Source organism: Protomyctophum bolini (assembly GCF_963924005.1).
Source record: "Protomyctophum bolini genome assembly, chromosome: 6".
In the NCBI taxonomy this organism is placed as follows: Eukaryota; Metazoa; Chordata; class Actinopteri; order Myctophiformes; family Myctophidae; genus Protomyctophum; species Protomyctophum bolini.
In genome coordinates, this window is record NC_137867.1 from 46,620,521 (window position 1) to 46,640,230 (window position 19,710).

Below are 19,710 nucleotides of genomic sequence, written 5' to 3' on the forward strand. Positions count from 1 at the left end.
TCTATTCATATATAACTCTATGGCTGATACTAGTTTAAATGAAGCCACACTCACTGGAGAAGTTCCTGGACACCAGCATGGTGGTCAGAATGGCGCCCTGTGTTTACAAACACAAAGAGAGACGAAGGAAAGGACAGAAAAGGAGCAGATCCAGGGGTTAGGAATAGGGATGGAGCTCGATGACCCACACCCGGAAAATACCCGATAACAAGCTTATTGAGTACTCGCCGTTATCAATAAGCATTGGGCTCCGTTATCAATAAGCATTGGGCTTATTGAGTACACGTTATCAATAAACCTTGGGCTTATAAAGCCTGTTATCGACCATAGCGGCCCATATGACGTCATGTTTAAACAATCAAGACAAGAGGCGATCAAGAAATAAATGTAATCACCCACGCTGGCACAAACATGGCGGTCTAAAGGTGATCACCCACGCTGGCACAAACATGTCCGTCTAAAGGTGAATCATCCACGCTGGCACAAACATGGCGGTCTAAAGGTGATCACCCACGCTGGCATAAACATGTCCATCTAAAGGTGATCACCCACGCTGGCACAAACATGTCCGTCTAAAGGTGATCATCCACGCTGGCATAAACATGTCCGTCTAAAGGTGAATCATCCACGCTGGCACAAACATGTCCGTCTAAAGGTGATCATCCACGCTGGCATAAACATGTCCGTCTAAAGGTGATCATCCACGCTGGCACAAACATGTCCGTCTAAAGGTGAATCATCCACGCTGGCACAAACATGTCCGTCTAAAGGTGATCATCCACGCTGGCACAAACATGTCCGTCTAAAGGTGATCATCCACGCTGGCACAAACATGTCCGTCTAAAGGTGAATTATCACCCACGCTGGCACAAACATGTCCGTCTAAAGGTGATCACCCACGCTGGCACAAACATGGCGGTCTAAAGGTGAATTGATACCTGCACTGTCCGTGTAAACAAAATTGAAAAAAAAAAGTTAACAGTTTCTTCAATATTATTTTCCAAAATATACTGGTTCTGTTCAGAGTTTATTTCCTCCCGTCTTTCCACAAAACAATAGAAAATGCTCGATAGTGTGGGCTCGATAAGAACCCGGCTCGATAAGCCTGCTCGATAAAGGTGCTCGTTATCGATAAATATTAACAAGCTCCATCCCTAGTAAGGAATGTCACTCTTCTCCATGTGGCTCTTCTTGGTGAAAGAACCACATACTATCTGTACGATAAGTTTACCCTCTGTACAGTGTACAATCAATATGTTTACCCTCTGTCAGTGTACAATCAATATGTTTACCCTCTGTCAGTGTACAATCAATAATTCCAAAAATGTCCAAAAATAATGTTCTAAATGTCCTGGTTCCATGCAGCATAATGTGATGCGTTTTCGTCTCATAGGAGTCTCAAACCAGGTTGTTTCTTACATGAAATTACACATTTTACACGTGTGATTTCTCTCTTTTTTTTGGACCGTGGACGACATATTTCGTTCAAACACGACCACTTTAAGCCTCTGGGAACGGACAATTCAACATTTCCCACCTGGCAAAACACTGTTCAGTCCTAAGTTTTGTGCCGAAAGGAAATCACGACGTGCTAAGGTTAGGTTTAGAAATAGTTTACCGCGGTTACGTTTAGGAATACCAGGTAGAGACCGTTCCGAGGTCAACAATTTGTACTCGGGGGTGACTGTTTTGGGGGTGAGCATTTTGGTATTCATGTAAAGTTACATTATGCAACGTTAACAGTTAACGTTAACAGTCACCAGAGAGGCAACATCGCACATCGCTACGACTGTGTCTCGCATCGTGAAACAGCCCTTCTGCTACACCAGGGTTCCCCAATTAATTTTCCTCAAGGGCCATATTTTGACTAGCGTACCAGGCTGGGGGCCGAGTCCGCACGCACGAGGTCGAGGTCTGGCCCTGAAAATTAATTTTCAGGGCAAGACCCCATTTGAAAAGGATGCCCAGTTTGACATGCAGAGGCTACTGACCCCCATGTAATGCCATTTATATCTGGGACCCCTAAAAAACACAAAAAGAAAAACCTTTTCTTTTCTTTTTTTTTTAAAAATTCTTCCAGGGGCGCAATTACCGCCATAGGACGGAGAATAAATGATGACGTCAGAACGTTGCAGAGAAACATTCCAGCGGTCTGAAGTTAACTATAGTGAGGAACGGACGGCATCTCATGGTACATAGACATGTATAAGAATCAGGTTATTTGGGACGAATGCTGGTGGACATTTTTGTGACAGACCTTGAGTTTCCTCCTGGCATTGAACTTCTTCAGGCACTCCACGGTCTCCTGTCTGTGCATCATGGAGGCCACCGTTGAACGTTGCTGTGGACAAACACACACAGAGAGAGAAGCACCACGTCAAAAACGTTGCTGTGGACAAACACACACAGAGAGAAGCACAATGGGTCAGAATGGGTTAATCAGACCAGTGTGTGTCCAGTGGAAACCTCACATGAATCTGATCTCAGGTCAGAATGGGTTAAATAATGTACAGAGCCCCGAAAGTCTGACATAATTTACACGTCCTATCTGGGTCGCATTTCCACCCATTCAGAATTCCCAGAGTCGTTTCTTATATTTGAGTCAAATAAGAACTGTCTGCCAAAAGTGAATACAATTATCCCCGCGGTGTGAATCACAATATTCATAATTAGTATGGATATGAAGAATCAACTGACTGACAGCGATAAAACAATGTTTACCGCCATAGAATTTGTTACATTCTCGCCAGGAACAGAAACTGTATCGAGTGTGCGTGACTGAATATCGTAAATAATACAGAAGCAACTCCCTGGCAAAATAAAAGGCCACAACGCAGGGGAAAGAGTGGTTTTTTTTGGCAGCAAATTTCTATTTTAGTTTAGTCATTGTCTTCTGAATGAAACTTCATTTAGTTTTAGTCATATTTTAGTCACCTGGAATGTTTTAGTGTTAGTCTAGTTTTAGTTGACTAAATCTGCAGTTAATTTAGTCGACTAAAATGTATTTTGGCGGGCCTTGATGTCGTCGTAATCTCTTGTCCACTTCCTGACATTTTAGTCTAGTTTCTATCCGTTGACGAAATTGTCAATACATTTAGCTTAGTTTTAGTCATAATAGCTTAGTTTCCATTTAGTTTTCGTCAGTGGAAAAAGGTAGTCGACGAACATTTTCCGTCTTAGCTTTAGTCGACAAAAACAACACTGACGTCGGGACTTTGGTCAGTTCGGTACTCTATAGAGCAGAGTGACAGTAACAAGAAGAAAAAAACTCTTTTTGCTTTACTATTATTTGGGGGTTAGTTAGGCTACGATCCGGTCACACCAGCCTATCGGGAGGACGGTAGACGGAAAGCGGCAACAATCTCAAGCTTTAATCGGCTTCAAATCGACTCGAGGCACCCTGAACACGAGGTGTGCACAGCGAGACGCCAACAAAACCCTCTCCGTTCCCGTTGCACAGAGACGGCCCCATTATAGGTGACGAGGTCACAACGTTATAGGTGCATGACAGTAGCCGTATAATAAGCCTGTTACTGCTGACTGTACTCTGCTGCGCTAATGTCCATTTTTATGTCCAATATTGTACATAGTGTGCAGTGTATTTTAGTGTTTACGTGTATATATAGTCCAAGTGCAGTCAGTGGGTCAGACAGGTTGGTGTTGTAGCAGCCTGGTTGTTCTGCTACTCCTCTCCTAGTCTCCTCTCCTAGTCTCCTCTCCTAGGGCTGTATTTTGCGTGTCTTAAGTACCAGGTCTTATTACCTATACTGTAACTTGAGTAAACTAAAGACCTGGAGGCATGATCAATGCCATTTGGCTATTCTGAGTGGCCAAAGAGCATTGATCACACCTCCAGGTCTTTAGTTTACTCAAGTTAGGTAATAAGACCTGGTACTTAAGACACGCAAAATACAGCCCCTAGTCTCCTCTCCTAGTCTCCTCTCCTAGCCTCCTCTCCTAGTCTCCTCTCCTAGCCTCCTCTCCTAGTCTCCTCTCCTAGCCTCCTCTCCTAGTCTCCTCTCCTAGTCTCCTAGTCTCCTCTCCTCCTCTCCTAGCCTCCTCTCCTAGTCTCCTCTCCTAGTCTCCTCTCCTCCTCTCCTAGTCTCCTCTCCTAGTCTCCTCTCCTAGTCTCCTCTCCTAGTCTCCTCTCCTGGTTGTCCTGCTACTCCTCTCTCCTAGCCACAGGGCGGCCTTCCTACTCATACGTTGCGTTCTCTCTGTGTGTGTGTGTGTGTGTGTGTGTGTGTGTGACTGACTGACTGAGTGTGTGTGTGTGTGTGTGTGTGTGTGCGCGTGCGCGCGTGTGCGTGCGTTGTCTATACTCACATGCACCCATGGGTGTTTGAGTGCCTCTGTTGCTGTGATCCTATTGGACGGATTGATGGTCAACATCTGGTTGATAAGGTTCTTGGCCTCGGGCGTCACTGTGTCCCATTCTGGAGAGGGGAACTGCACGCACACACACACACACGCGCACGCACACGCACACGCACACACACACACACACACACACACACACGCACACGCACACGCACACGCACACGCACACACACGTACATGCACACGCACGCATGTACCCAATCAGTTGCCGGTGTCGTGCACACACAACACGTGCCACAGAATATAGCCGATCTACAAGCTCACAGAACGCCACGGCGCCACGTGTTGTGAGCGGTGTCATGACTATAGATAAATCAAGCGTCAACCTAATCTAAACCCCGACCCCTGAACCCTATAATAACCTCAACGTCTCTAAAACATACATGGGGCCAACTGGCGGCCCCGGGGGGGCCACATGGGGCCCCCCCCCACCTTCACTTAACCCCTTTTGGTGTTATGGCATTATGCTATGCTTTAGCTATTGAAAAATAGCAGATCTACAAGCTCGTAGCGCGCCACCGAGTGGCGCGCTACGAGCTTGTAGGTCTGCTGTTTTTGAAAAATCGAAGAACGACTGACATAGAAACATAGCTTTTTTTCAGAAAACTGTCAGGATGTATAGAAGACATTTATAGAATCTGATCTCAGGTCAGAATGGGTTAATGTGGCCCCGCATACTGTAGTAGGTTAACATTCGAATATAGATAAAGCATTTATTTTACAGCCGTTACACAATTCCACACATGCAAACATGACACGCTTCAATTACTTCAGTCTAGAGAGAGAGAGAGAGAGAGAGAGAGAGAGACTCACATCATATGCTCCTAGTCTAGAGAGAGAGAGAGAGAGAGAGAGAGAGAGAGAGGGAGAGAGAGAAAGAGAGAGAGAGAGAGAGAGAGAGAGAGAGAGAGAGAGAGAGAGATATAGAGAGCGAGAGAGAGGGAGAGAGAGAGAGAGAGAGAGAGATAGAGAGCGAGAGAGAGGGAGAGAGAGAGACTCACATCATATGCTCCTAGTCTAGAGAGAGAGAGAGAGAGAGAGAGGGGGAGAGAGAGAGACACTCACATCGTATGCTCCTAGTCTAGAGAGAGAGAGAGAGAGAGAGAGAGAGAGAGAGAGAGAGAGAGAGAGGGAGAGAGACACTCACATCATATGCTCCTGCTTTGATCTGCTGGTAAAGTTTGTGTTGGTCCTCATCCCAGAACGGAGGGTAACCCACCAGCAGAATGTACAGGATTACACCTGCGCACGTACACACACACACACACACACACGCACGCACGCACACGCACACACACACACACACACACACACACACACACACACACACACACACACACACACACACACACACACACACACACACACACACAGAGTGTGATTTTACAGTACAACATTAAGTGTTCAACTGTCCAGCAGTACTAAACAATAAACGACAACAGAAATAAACACTTGTTATCGCTCAGTCGTTATGCGAGAACAGTAATTCCAACGCATACTGTCGTCCATGGTTCAGAACCATGGACAGGTTGTCAGAACCATGTCAGAACCATGTCCATGGTTCAGCACCATGGACAGCTCCCCTCTGCTCAGCACCAACGGACAGCTCCACTCAGCTCAGACCTAGCGTAGCATTTGCAACAACAGACCGTTACTAATAATTGTCGTGTTGGTGGAGGACTCAACTCACCACATGCCCAGATGTCTACGGGCTTGCCATACGCCTCCTTTCTCAACACTTCTGGAGACAAGTAGCCCGGAGTCCCTGCGAAACCTGCACACCGGACACAAGACACACAAAAAAAACATGTCAGATCAAACTACTACTTGTGTTCATATTTGGAAGCCTCGGTAATGTCCACAAATCAGTGGTGAGGGGCCTGCAGATTGCAGGCATGCCCCAATAAGCCGAGAGCTGATCAGGCATCGGCAACATTCTGTTCAGTGTCTGCAATAATTGGCAGTCGACCATATTATGGAGAAGGAGATGCTTTCTGTACCCGTGATCTGGATCCTGAAGCACTTGTTTTCTCAAGTTTGCTATTGTTTGTGTTCAAGAAATGTCTTGCAAAATGTGAATGCAAATAAAGATGTTAAACGTGTGTGTGTGTGTGTGTGTGTGCGTGTGTGTGTGTGTGTGTGTGTGTGTGTGCGCGCACGGTTAGAGTGATTAACGTTTAGTTGAACGTCGGTGTCGTGCAGCGAAAGTAACCGATCTATAAGCTCACAACACGTACCAAATACCAACATTATGTGTGTACATGTGAGAGTGTGTGTGCTGTGCATGAGCGCATGGGCGCATGCATTCCTTTGTGCGTGCGTATGACGTGTACTACATACCAAACCATGCCTGCTGGTCTCCTTGCACCTCGATGGCCAGTCCGAAGTCAGCCAACTTCACCGCTGCGTTCTTACACTTACTGGCCAGCAACAGGTTCTCTGGCTGTACATACACACACACACACACACGAGCACACACACTTCACCATCTCTGTACTGTATATACGTACACACACACGAGCACACACACTTCACCATCTCTGTACTGTATATACGTACACACACACGAGCACACACACTTCACCATCTCTGTACTGTATACATACGTACACACACGAGCACACACACTTCACCATCTCTGTACTGTATATAACGTACACACACACACGAGCACACACACTTCACCATCTCTGTACTGTATACGTACACACACACGAGCACACACACTTCACCATCTCTGGCTGTACTGTATGTACTGTAAACACACGAGGACACACACACACACACACACACACACTTCACCACCAGGCCAACCAACCACCCATTATTACATCATCGGCTCTGAGCGTGATTAGTTTAATTATATTCATTTTTTGCATAAATCGTTTTCCCAATCTATACCTGAATCTAAAACAGCTGGATGAAATAAACAGAGGTAGACAATACTAACACCGCTGTCTCGGGATAGAAACCTTGTATGTCCAAAACCTTAGTTAGTTTTAGTCCCATTCTGACATTCTGTGCACGCCCTAGCCTAGCGGCCATGTTTTCCCGGCACCCCAGAGCTTTTATTTTTTGAAGGAATCCTGTGACTGATTGTTTTAATCAAATCTCCTCGTTTCTCGTGGTTGGCCAAGAATAAAAATAAATAGCTTTCCACAACATATTTCGTGGATGGCATGTAATGGGTTCTTAACCTATTTTGACCTGAGATCAGATTCTAAAAATATCTTCTATACATCCTGACAGTTTTCTGAAAAAGCTATGTTTCTATGTCAGTCGTTCTTCAATTTTTCAAAAATAGCAGACCTACAAAGCTCGTAGCGCGCCACTCGGTGGCGCGCTATGAGCTTGTAGATCTGCTATTTTTCAATAGCTAAAGCATGACATAATGCTAACACCAAAAGGGGGTTCCCGCCGAAAATGGGTTAAAAAGAAAACTAAAACCCATTTCCTGAGAAGTTACCGGTATTCCGTTTTGGACATACAATGAGGACAGTGACGGCAGGGGTTGAATAAATGACCCATCAACATTATTATTATTATTATATATTATTATCAACAGGCCCCTGATATGAATGCATGTGTGAAATCTTTTGGAGGCCATTTTTTCTATGACTATTCTGGTTTAGCAAGATTCAAATGACCATGTCTTCTCTCAAATGTCCCAGCTATTTAAATGAACGACACGTCATTTGAAAGCTTACATTGTGTATTTTCATCATCTGTAAAAAAATTAATAAATAAAAAAAAGAACATGGGACCCCGTACGGCTCAAAGCGCATTGTATTCGGGTCACTTATGATGTCATCAGAACAATGATGATGTCATCAGAACAATGACAGTGAATGACACGTACAGTAAAGACATGACATCTGACTTCTTCAAACTTCAAATCTTTACAAGTAATGTAACCCCCCCGCCCCCATTTGTCATATACCACGCCTGTCACAATTATTGTCTAATCACAATTATTTTTGCATAATTGTCATAATCGTTTCCATGTCGAAAAAATTTCATACATTTTCATATATTTTCAAATTTTTACTTTTTTACATTTTTACCCCAAGATTTTGCAACCCATTTTTTCCACCCAGTGTCAATTATCTAATGTAATCCTTGGCGCTACACTTCCTCTGCCAACCTGGGTGCCCCGGCTGGCCAGGGGGAAGCGGTTTAGAGACCAGGATTACTACATGTTTTGTGTGAGGGTACCTACCCTATAGGGGACACGGGAAGAACATGTGAGGGCACCTACCCTAGGGGACACGGGGAGAACATGTGAGGGCACCTACCCTAGGGGACACGGGGAGAACATGTGAGGGTACCTACCCTAGGGGACACGGGGAGAACATGTGAGGGTGCTTAGATGCATCCAGAAGACGCTACATTTCGCTCCCTCCAGAAAGACTGGAGCGCGCAGAGCACATATGCACGTAGACAGCAGACACATACGTACATGTCCCGACCAGGAGGTAAAGTAGGCTAAACGTGACGTTGTTGTGATTAAACATAATGTGCCACGAAAAATAGCTGTCCAAAATAGCTGTCCAAACATGATCGCCTCGTTCGGCCAACAAAATATATCTCCCTCCCTTCACAGAAGCGCAGTGATGCGTGATTTATTCTTCGTCGTACACGTGTTATGCTTGCATGCTGAAAATGGCTGATCTACAAGCTCACAGCGCGTTGCGGGCGCAACGCGTTGTGAGCTTGTAGATCAGCTATTTTCAGCACGTGGAAATAAGCAGGCTGTGAGAACCGAGACCCTTCACAATAAAAGCATGCAGCGTTCACAAGTTGGCCCATAATAAAGACAAGGAAAAGGATTAGGTGGCATTTCACATTGCATATGAGCATTTTGTTTTTAAATGAGGCTCTGTCTCTGTCCTTTTCTTTCTCTTTAAAGTTATTTGATGAGTGCTGTCATGTGTGTTTTTAAAAGTATATTTACTTTTACGTTTTACTATATATTTAATATATATATATATATATATATATTTTTTTTTTTTAAATATATATACCCCCCCCCCCCAGGTGTTCCCCAAGATTTTTAGGCTATGAAAAGTGTTCCCTGGGACAAAAAAGGTTGGGAAACACTGCCCTAGGGGACACGGGGAGAACATGTGAGGACACCTACCCTAGGGGACACGGGGAGAACATGTGAGGGTACCTACCCTAGGGGACACGGGGAGAACATGTGAGGGCACCTACCCTAGGGGACACGGGGAGAACATGTGAGGACACCTACCCCAGGGGACACGGGGAGAACATGTGAGGGTACCTACCCTAGGGGACACGGGGAGAACATGTGAGGGTACCTACCCTAGAGACACGGGAAGAACATGTGAGGGTACCTATACCCTAGGGGACGCGGGGAGAACATGTGAGGGCACCTACCCTAGGGGACACGGGGAGAACATGTGAGGGCACCTACCCTAGGGGACACGGGGAGAACATGTGAGGGCACCTACCCTAGGGGACACGGGGAGAACATGTGAGGGCACCTATACCCTAGGGGACACGGGGAGAACATGTGAGGGCACCTATACCCTAGGGGACACGGGGAGAACATGTGAGGGCACCTATACCCTAGGGGACACGGGGAGAACATATGAGGGCACCTACCCTAGGGGACACGGGGAGAACATGTGAGGGTACCTATACCCTAGGGGACACGGGGAGAACATGTGAGGGTACCTACCCTAGGGGACACGGGAAGAACATGTGAGGGTACCTATACCCTAGGGGACACGGGGAGAACATGTGAGGGTACCTATACCCTAGGGGACACGGGGAGAACATGTGAGGGTACCTACCCTAGGGGACACGGGGAGAACATGTGAGGGTACCTATACCCTAGTGGACGCGGGGAGAATTGGACTGAATGTCCAAAGAAGTAACTGAACTCCTAACCCTTTGAAGTGATGGCGGTCAGATGTCTCATCTGTCACCAGTACAGTCAAGCAGTTCCAGGGTAATAATAATACACACACAGAAGATCACATGCACAGACAACTGTACTGCCGCGACAGGCGCACACACACATGCTAGGAACACACGACGGAACAAACACAATGCTAATTACTATGTTGTTGCTACAAGCAATACTTACCCCGCTTTCTGTACACAACACAGAGGTGCACGCACGCACGCACACACACACACACACACGCACACACACACACACACCCAGCAGATCACTCACCTTGAGGTCTCTGTGCACGACCCCCGACTGATGGCAATGCAGTACCGCCTCCAGAATCTGCTGGATGCAATGACTGCATGCAAACAGCAGGGGGAGCAGGTTAGTCTGAACACGTTCACCCACGGCCCACTATGTAAGAATCCAGACTCATGCATCAAGGCAACGATGCCTCAGCATTAGTGCGCATGCTACGCCGCGCACGCCCACACACACACACACCCCTAAAACACGCATACATACGGCACACACACACACACGCACACACACGCACGCACGCACGCACAAACACCCCTATAACACGCATACACACGATATAAGTGTCCGTTTCTATAGTCTCTCAGAGTAAAGCTTAACCCATTCTGACCTGAGATCAGATTCATACGAGGTTTCCACTGGACACACACTGGTCTGATGAACCCATTCTGACCTGAGATCAGATTCTAAAAAAAAATCAGTCGTTCTTCGATTTTTCAAAAATTGCAGACCTACAAGCTCGTAGCGCGCCACTCGGTGGCGCGCTACGAGCTTGTAGATCTGCTATTTTTCAGTAGCTTAAAGCATAACATGATGCTAACACCAAAATGGGTTCCCGTTCAGAATGGGTTAACACTGAGGACATTGCTGTGTGTATGCATGAGTTCTAGCGCACACGCACACGAACACACACACACACACACTCCATTGTAGTGGAGGCAGTGGAATATTGACGGAGACAATGTGTTATTTTCAGTAAAGATTTTGAACGTCAAGTCAAGCCGTGTGTGTGTGTGTGTAGTTGGGGTGGGGGGGGGTGCACTGCTGCTCTGTGTGTGTGTGTGTGTGTGTGTGTGTAGTTGGGGGGGGTGCACTGCTGCTCTGTGTGTGTGTGTGTGTGTGAATGGCGTAAGCTATCGTTGCTGTCGAGCAGAAAACTCTTATCTCTATTATTTTTACCTTTTTTATGCAGTGTATGGAAATGATTGCCCTTAATTCATTGTATACTAACTATAGCACATCACCTATAACAATTATTACCTTAAATATAGGTAATGTCGCACAGTTTCTTTTGTGAAACAACATTTTGTCTGCTTGTATACTTGTACGAGTCAGTGACGAACAAATGTCTCTGGATGAATTCCTGATTCTCTTACAATTTATAGGCATTTGGCAGACGCTCTAAATCCAGCTGTGACTCACAGTGAGAAGTTAAACACAAGGTAACGCATCAAACGCATCGAGAGGAAGGTGTAGAGCCTCAGTAGTCTATAGGACCATAGAGGCAACCCAAGAACCGATCATCAGTTAACCCATTGTGACCTGAGATCAGATTCTAAACAAATCAATCAAAAGGGAGACATCGAAGAGGAAGGACGGGTGGGGAATGATCAACATATTATGGAATGTCAGAACAAGTCAGCTCCATATATGGAGATGGAGGCACGAGGTCACCGTGGCGTGATCGTATATGGAGGTGTGATGTGACACACGGAAATACAGGTTTTCATAGTAAATGCGACCTATACAGTCGCAATACTATCAAAAGACATCTAGACAAAGACAAAGTCATCTACATTACACCTTTAACCTTTGCATTTAGACTGCAGGCAAAGTTCAGAGCTTCTAATTTTAGCCGTTTTGGGGGGATTTGAATCCTGAAAAGTAACATATCGTTGCTGTCGGGAGGAAACCTCATAACGCCATTTTTGAGGTGATTCGAAAATATCGAACCAATGGAAAGTAGTAAAAAGTGCTTTGGACAAAACCTCTAAACTCCATTGGACCCTCAAAGTGTCCGCTAAAGCAACTATAAGGGCCGATGCATACTCCTATTTTACCGCTGTATCGGCACTGTAGTGTCACTGATCATCAGACAGCAGCAACACATCACTGACCATCAGGCAGCAGCAACACATCACTGACCATCAGGCTTTGAAGCACCAGAGTTAAGCACCGACAGACTTCAGTGTGTTCACATCACTCTGTCTAGTCTACGTCCTCCTTTGTCCACATCTTTCTTTCTCTCATTTTCTTTCCAATTGGATCCTTATTATGCCAATTTCCAGTGTATTCCGTGTTTACTCCTACTAACAACACTACATGTTTAAGACAGTACTGTGTTTATATTCCTACTAACAACAACTCTACATGTTTAAGACAGTGGTGTGTTTATATTCCTATACTAACAACAACTCTACATGTTTAGGGCAGTGGTGCTGACAGATTCTGCTGCCATTGCCAGAATCTGTCTTGGGAGAGATGTATTTTCACCTGACAGTGAGGACTTTTCACCAGGAGGACATACAGTACAGTACAGTACAGTACTGTTCTGTTCCACACACCTCACAGAACAGAACAGAACAGGCACCCTGACCAACCCCTGCATTGGGACAGTATAGTGTCTGCTACTGCTGCAGAATCACCTGCTGCTGCAGGCGTAGAGATATCACCTGCTGCTGCAGCCATATAGATATCACCTGCTGCTGCATTGGGACTATAGTGTTTGCTACTGCAGCCCAGAGCCATATTCATAGTCTGGATTTTCGGTGGTGAGGTGACCACCGCTCCGGTGGTGAGGTGACCACCGCTCCGGTGGTGAGGTGACCACCGCTCCGGTGGTGAGGTGACCACCGCTCCGGTGATGAGGTGACCACACCACTGCTCCGGTGGTGAGGTGACCACCGCTCCGGTGGTGAGGTGGCCACCGCTCCGGTGGTGAGGTGACCACCGCTCCGGTGGCGAGGTGACCACACCACCGCTCCGGTGGTGAGGTGACCACCGCTCCGGTGGTGAGGTGACCACCGCTCCGGTGGTGAGGTGACCACCGGAGCTGTAATAACGTGGAGCGGTGGTCAGTAAAAACAGAGAGAAGGGCTGGAGCGGTGGTTTGCTCTTCACCGTGGCTCAGTGATGTCATGTTGTATAGTTGCGGTGGTCACCTCACCACCGATACATCAGACTATGAATAACGCTACGCACAACTCTATTCACTTCATGGGGCTCCTCCAGTCCAATGGCGACTCTTCTAACATAGACTTATATTGGTTTCGTCCCTATAATTGAAGGCTCCACATATACATGGGACAACCGGAAGTTCATGGAATGCATTGGAGTCTATGGGGCTCGCGAGGAGGGTACATGAACCACGTGACCGGGCTGTTTTCTGCCCCCTCAATGTCGCAACTCTTCTATTAGATGGCTCTGCTGCAGCCATAGAGATCACCTGACCAACACTGACTCACTCCCCAAAAGGCATATTGTGACTTAGTCCAAACCATAGAGTTATATATGAATAGAGAAGACACCCGAGTTCTCCTCCCATCCACTTGCATTAAGTTGTAGTTCTCCTCCCATCCACTTGCATTAAGTTGTAGTTCTCCTCCCATCCACTTGCATTAAGTTGTAGTTCTCCTCCCATCCACTTGCATTAAGTTGTAGTTCTCCTCCCATCCACTTGCATTAAGTTGTAGTTCTCCTCCCATCCACTTGCATTAAGTTGCTCAAAAGAGGCATGAGGCGATTTCACTCCTCCTTCCTGGTAGGAACAGAGTGCATTCTGGGATGGATTTGCCTCAAACACGCTGCCGTTGACTATCATTGTGCCGTTTGTGCGCGTTCACGTATGAAACATTCGTTCACGTGTCATGGCCTCAATCACATGAACGTTGCGCAATGATAGTCAACGGAGCAGCGCTGGCTCGAGCTGCAATGACAAATTCGGCCACTATGTCCATTTCGCCTCAGGGTTTCCTCTGCGGGTGCCTTCTCTATTCATATATACTCTAAGGTCCAAACGTCAACATGAAACAGGGCACATGTTGGGCATCGTATTTCATCTGTCGAGCCATATCGGGAAGCACCGCCGAGCGAGCTTTAGGCGAGCGAGTCGCTGTGCCAAAAAGTGTTTTGTGAAATCCGCTTTGAGGCGACTTATAGCGCCGTCCGATATAGGCACAGAATCATAAATCATCTATTTCCCCGTCAAGGTTGTCCCCCTTCAACATGTTGAAGTCAAAACTAAATATGACATATTGATATGTTTTTGCTGGAGCGCCACCGGGCCAAGCCAGAGGATTCAATGGACAATCTACAAGCTCACAACGTGTCACTGTGTACATTTACAGCTATTTACGGTATTTTAAAATGCGCAAAAAAATGAGTCCCTAGTCTTACGCACAGTCACACACACAGTCACACACACACGTCCATTTGGCTCCATTCGTATACTCCCAGATTTCAATTAAACGCTGAAGATTTTACATAACAGATTTGGGGTATATACCAAAGATATTAAGAAAATCATATCATATCAAACGGCGGTCCGTGGATTACTAATGCATAACATCAACCTGAATATTAAAAATAATAATAATAATAATAATAGAAGAAACAAGAGTTGAGAAGGACTACAGACGTGAAGAAGTGCATCAAGACAATATAGAGATCCAAAAGCGAAAGCTCTACAAACAGGCAGACGGTCGGGCACAGAGACAGGCACAGAGTGGGCACAGAGCGGGCACATAGTGGGCACAGAGACGGGCACAGAGACAGGCACAGAGCGGGCACAGAGTGGGCACAGAGACGGGCACAGAGACGGGAGGAGACGGGCAAAGCACAGGCAGGAGGTGAGCACAGACATAAAGACCAACCCCTAAAGTAGGACAATGGCCCCTTGCATCCAGGGGACAGGACAATGCACCTGGTGAGACACACTGCTGGGCCCTATGTTCCCCATTTATATTTTTTTAGGGGGCGCTAGGCTAGCCCCTCCTATAAACAGCTTTAGTGTTTAATGTGTAGTGTGTGTATGTCTGAACTATAACGTTAAAAATGCCATTGACAATGAATGGAGAATTTACGTCATATTATGTGTCTGAGCAAATGGGCTGGGTATGTCGGAGGGAACCCTTGGCCAATAAGGGACCACCATTCTTGATGATGATGTATGATGATTAGAGAGCCCCTCACTTCACACGTGTGTGATTTTTATTTTTTTACATTTTTATCCCACGATTTTATAACCCATTTTTTCCACCCCTTTTTAGGCAATTGCCTAAGATGTAATCCTGGGCGCTCTACTCTCTCTCTCTCTCTCTCTCTCTCTCTCTCTCTCTCTCTCTCTCTCTGCTAACCTGGGGAGAGCCACGAAATTAGCTCATGCTTCCTTCAATGCATGAGGAGTTAGCAGGCCACTTATTTTTCTTTTTCTCCTATCACCCGACAGGGGGTAGTGGTTTCCCCGACAGGACGTAGCACGTGGAAGGAACACGTTATTCCAACCAGTTCCCCCCCAACCTCTATCAGGCCACACAGAACGGCCCTTTCACCAACCCAACCTAGCTATCGGGTCAACAGTTATATATATGTGGACTCATAAAGCTCATAAATAGCTACTCTCTCCTGTAAAAAATATTTTTCTGTTTATTAAAGAGCTGTAGAGACAACTATCAGAATATACTATAGTGATTTAACCTTTTAACAAAAAAAAAACGTTTTGTTTTAACCAAAGAATATCACTTACACTACCTTTAAGGGAGAGACCTTGAAAGTTTAAACTTTGGAAACAATTGCTGCATGCCGGTAGCTAGATATAGGCCACTAACATTAGCTGTAGCTGTGCGTATTCTCAAGCACTATTCACTCAAGTATACTGCAATTTAAGTACAACTCAGAGGTACTTTTATATTTAAGTAGTGAATATAAAAGTATTTAAAAAGTATTAAAAAAATTCCATACATTAAACTTTAAACTACTACTACTACTACTAAGTCTACTACATCTCAGAGGCAGATATTCGGTACATTTTACTCCACTACGATTATTTTTTTAAACCTTAGGTTACAAGCTATACTTTGTTGATTTTAGAGATTACAAAACATTCATTAACCATAACTGCCATATTTTATACTTTGGCTATTCGCAAAAAAATCTATAATAAGCTCACGAAAATGGAGCGATTGTAAACATTTGAAGCGTGTAAATTTGAGACAATTTGAAAATCTTGAACCCTGAATGCAGTGATTTAACTTTTCACAGAGTATGTTTACATCGTGGTTACTTTTACCAGTGGTTCCCAAACCTTTTCATGTCAATAAGGACCCCCAAATTGACACTAATCAGCCCACGGACGCCAATTTGAAAAGGATATGCCCGGGACCCCCACCCATAAGAGAAGATCTTTACGGCTCTAGCAGAGACCCTCAACCCGTTTAATTTCATGGACCGCCAGTTTGACATGCATCAGTCTACGCTACGGACCCCCATTTTATGGCATTTCTATCTCCGAGACACCAATTTATAATATTGTAAAATCAATGTTGATTTACCTCTGAAGAGTGTACAAATGGTACCCTCTCTGAGTTACAGACCCATATAAGGGTCCATTTGGTTCCAAACTTATCATTTAGCTGGGGGGGGGGGGACCACCGGGAACTCCCTGAAGGACCCCTGGACCACATTGGGAACCACTGATTTATACCACTGGCACTGACCCTGGGGAACATAGGGATGACCCCTGTTAGACACAGACAAACACGCACACACGCTTGTGCGTGCACACACGCACACACACACACAGTCACACACACACAGTCACACACACGCACACACACACCTTCAGGTCCCTGTGCACTATGTCATGCTGGTGGGTGTATGACACAGAGTCTAGAATCTGATGAATACAGTGACTGTGAAGACAAAAACGACAACAGAGGAACAACAGCGTAAATTAAACAACAACAAACAACAACAACAACAACAACAACAACAACCAACAACCGTAAATAAAACGACTGCAGGAAGAAGAAATAAGAACAGGAGAAATGGTGGACGGAACGTTTACGACACTGTAAAGGACGAGGGGGGGGGGGTCGAGGGGGCAAAGGCAGAAGGCATTCTAACGTACATACACAATATACAGTCAGCCACGAGGCATTCTATCCCATTCTGACCTGAGATCAGATTCATACGAGGTTTCCACTGGACACACACTGGTCTGATTAACCCATTCTGACCTGAGATCAGATTCTAAAAATTTCAGTCGTTCTTCGATTTTTCAAAAAATAGCAGACCTACAAGCTCGTAGCGCGCCACTCGGTGGCGCGCTACGAGCTTGTAGATCTGCTATTTTTAAATAGCTAAAGCATAACATGATGCCAACACCAAAACGTGTTCCCGTAAAGAATGGGCTATCATACACAATATACAGTCAGCCACGACCTTCTAGAAGGCAGAAGGCATTCTAACATATACACAATATACAGTCACAGCCACGACCCGACAGTTAGAGAGCTGCAATCCATCACTTATATATTTAGTATATTTAGTTTATATTTTAAGGTTTCATGACATTCATTTTCATTTATTTTAACTCAATTACACCAACAGAACATCGAACATTCAGTGGATTTTCTGCGGTCTGGAGTTTTCTCTGGGGGGTTTTGGAGAAGCCTTTTGAGCTGCAATGAAAACAGGCAAAACAGTGAAAAACATCTGCTGGCAAATCCATCCATTGACACATAATGGGATTTGCAGGCTGTGACATCAAAAAAACAGCAGGAAAATCAGAGCACTTGTTTGAGCCAGAAAACCCCCCCAGACCACAGAAAACCTACTGAATGTTAACATCCCGAACGCCCGGGGGTATGTAGGACCATTACATCAGGGCGCCCAGCGATTTGCAGCCCATTTTAGTTGCACCAGGCGCCATCTTGGATGTAGCTGAAGTAGCTAGATGTCGCCCAACAACGGGAGGCATGGTTACTTCTAACGCGACAAGCGACGGGACCGCGGTGGGCCGTCAAAAACCAATCATCTTTGGTTAGAATTGGAAGCTCATGATAGAGATTCCGTTGCTCCAGACTGTACGACGGAAGCATTTATATTTGACTCATGATCAGAGCTTCCGTTGCTCCAGACTGTACGACGGAAGCATTTATATTTGACTCATGATCAGAGCTTCCGTTGCTCCAGACTGTATGACGGAAGCATTTATATTTGACTCATGATCAGAGCTTCCGTTGCTCCAGACTGTATGACGGAAGCATTTATATTTTACTCATGATCAGAGTTTCCGTTGCTCCAGACTGTACGACGGAAGCATTTATATTTGACTCATGATCAGAGCTTCCGTTGCTCCAGACTGTACGACGGAAGCATTTATATTTGACTCATGATCAGTGCTTCCGTTGCTCCAGACTGTACGACGGAAGCATTTATATTTGACTCATGATCAGAGCTTCCGTTGCTCCAGACTGTATGACGGAAGCATTTATATTGTACTCATGATCAGAGCTTCCGTTGCTCCAGACTGTACGACGGAAGCATTTATATTTGACTCATGATCAGAGCTTCCGTTGCTCCAGACTGTACGACGGAAGCATTTATATTTGACTCATGATCAGAGCTTCCGTTGCTCCAGACTGTACGACGGAAGCATTTATATTTGACTCATGATCAGAGCTTCCGTTGCTCCAGACTGTACGACGGAAGCATTTATATTCTACTCATGATCAGAGCTTCCGTTGCTCCAGACTGTACGACGGAAGCATTTATATTTGACTCATGATCAGAGCTTCCGTTGCTCCAGACTGTACGACGGAAGCATTTATATTGTACTCATGATCAGAGCTTCCGTTGCTCCAGACTGTACGACGGAAGCATTTATATTGTACTCATGATCAGAGCTTCCGTTGCTCCAGACTGTACGACGGAAGCATTTATATTCTACTCATGATCAGAGCTTCCGTTGCTCCAGACTGTACGACGGAAGCATTTATATTTGACTCATGATCAGAGCTTCCGTTGCTCCAGACTGTACGACGGAAGCATTTATATTCTACTCATGATCAGAGCTTCCGTTGCTCCAGACTGTACGACGGAAGCATTTATATTTGACTCATGATCAGAGCTTCCGTTGCTCCAGACTGTACGACGGAAGCATTTATATTTGACTCATAATCAGAGCTTCCGTTGCTCCAGACTGTATGACGGAAGCATTTATATTTTACTCATGATCAGAGCTTCCGTTGCTCCAGACTGTACGACGGAAGCATTTATATTTGACTCATGATCAGAGCTTCCGTTGCTCCAGACTGTACGACGGAAGCATTTATATTTGACTCATGATCAGAGCTTCCGTTGCTCCA

The 19,710-nt window shown here is 45.5% G+C and overlaps 1 pseudogene across 1 annotated transcript in view; it reads right to left on the minus strand.

Annotated features, from left to right (window-relative positions):
- LOC308317690 (calcium/calmodulin-dependent protein kinase type II subunit beta-like) overlaps positions 1-19,710 on the minus strand; it is a 69,374-nt pseudogene that overhangs the window by 26,067 nt on the left and 23,597 nt on the right. The window contains exons 6-12 of the transcript XR_013966203.1: positions 10,589-10,661; positions 6,721-6,823; positions 6,071-6,154; positions 5,528-5,622; positions 4,327-4,449; positions 2,258-2,341; positions 55-97 (exon numbers count right to left, since the gene is read on the minus strand). The product of XR_013966203.1 is annotated as a calcium/calmodulin-dependent protein kinase type II subunit beta-like (transcript). The remainder of the gene's footprint in view (positions 1-54; positions 98-2,257; positions 2,342-4,326; positions 4,450-5,527; positions 5,623-6,070; positions 6,155-6,720; positions 6,824-10,588; positions 10,662-19,710) is intronic.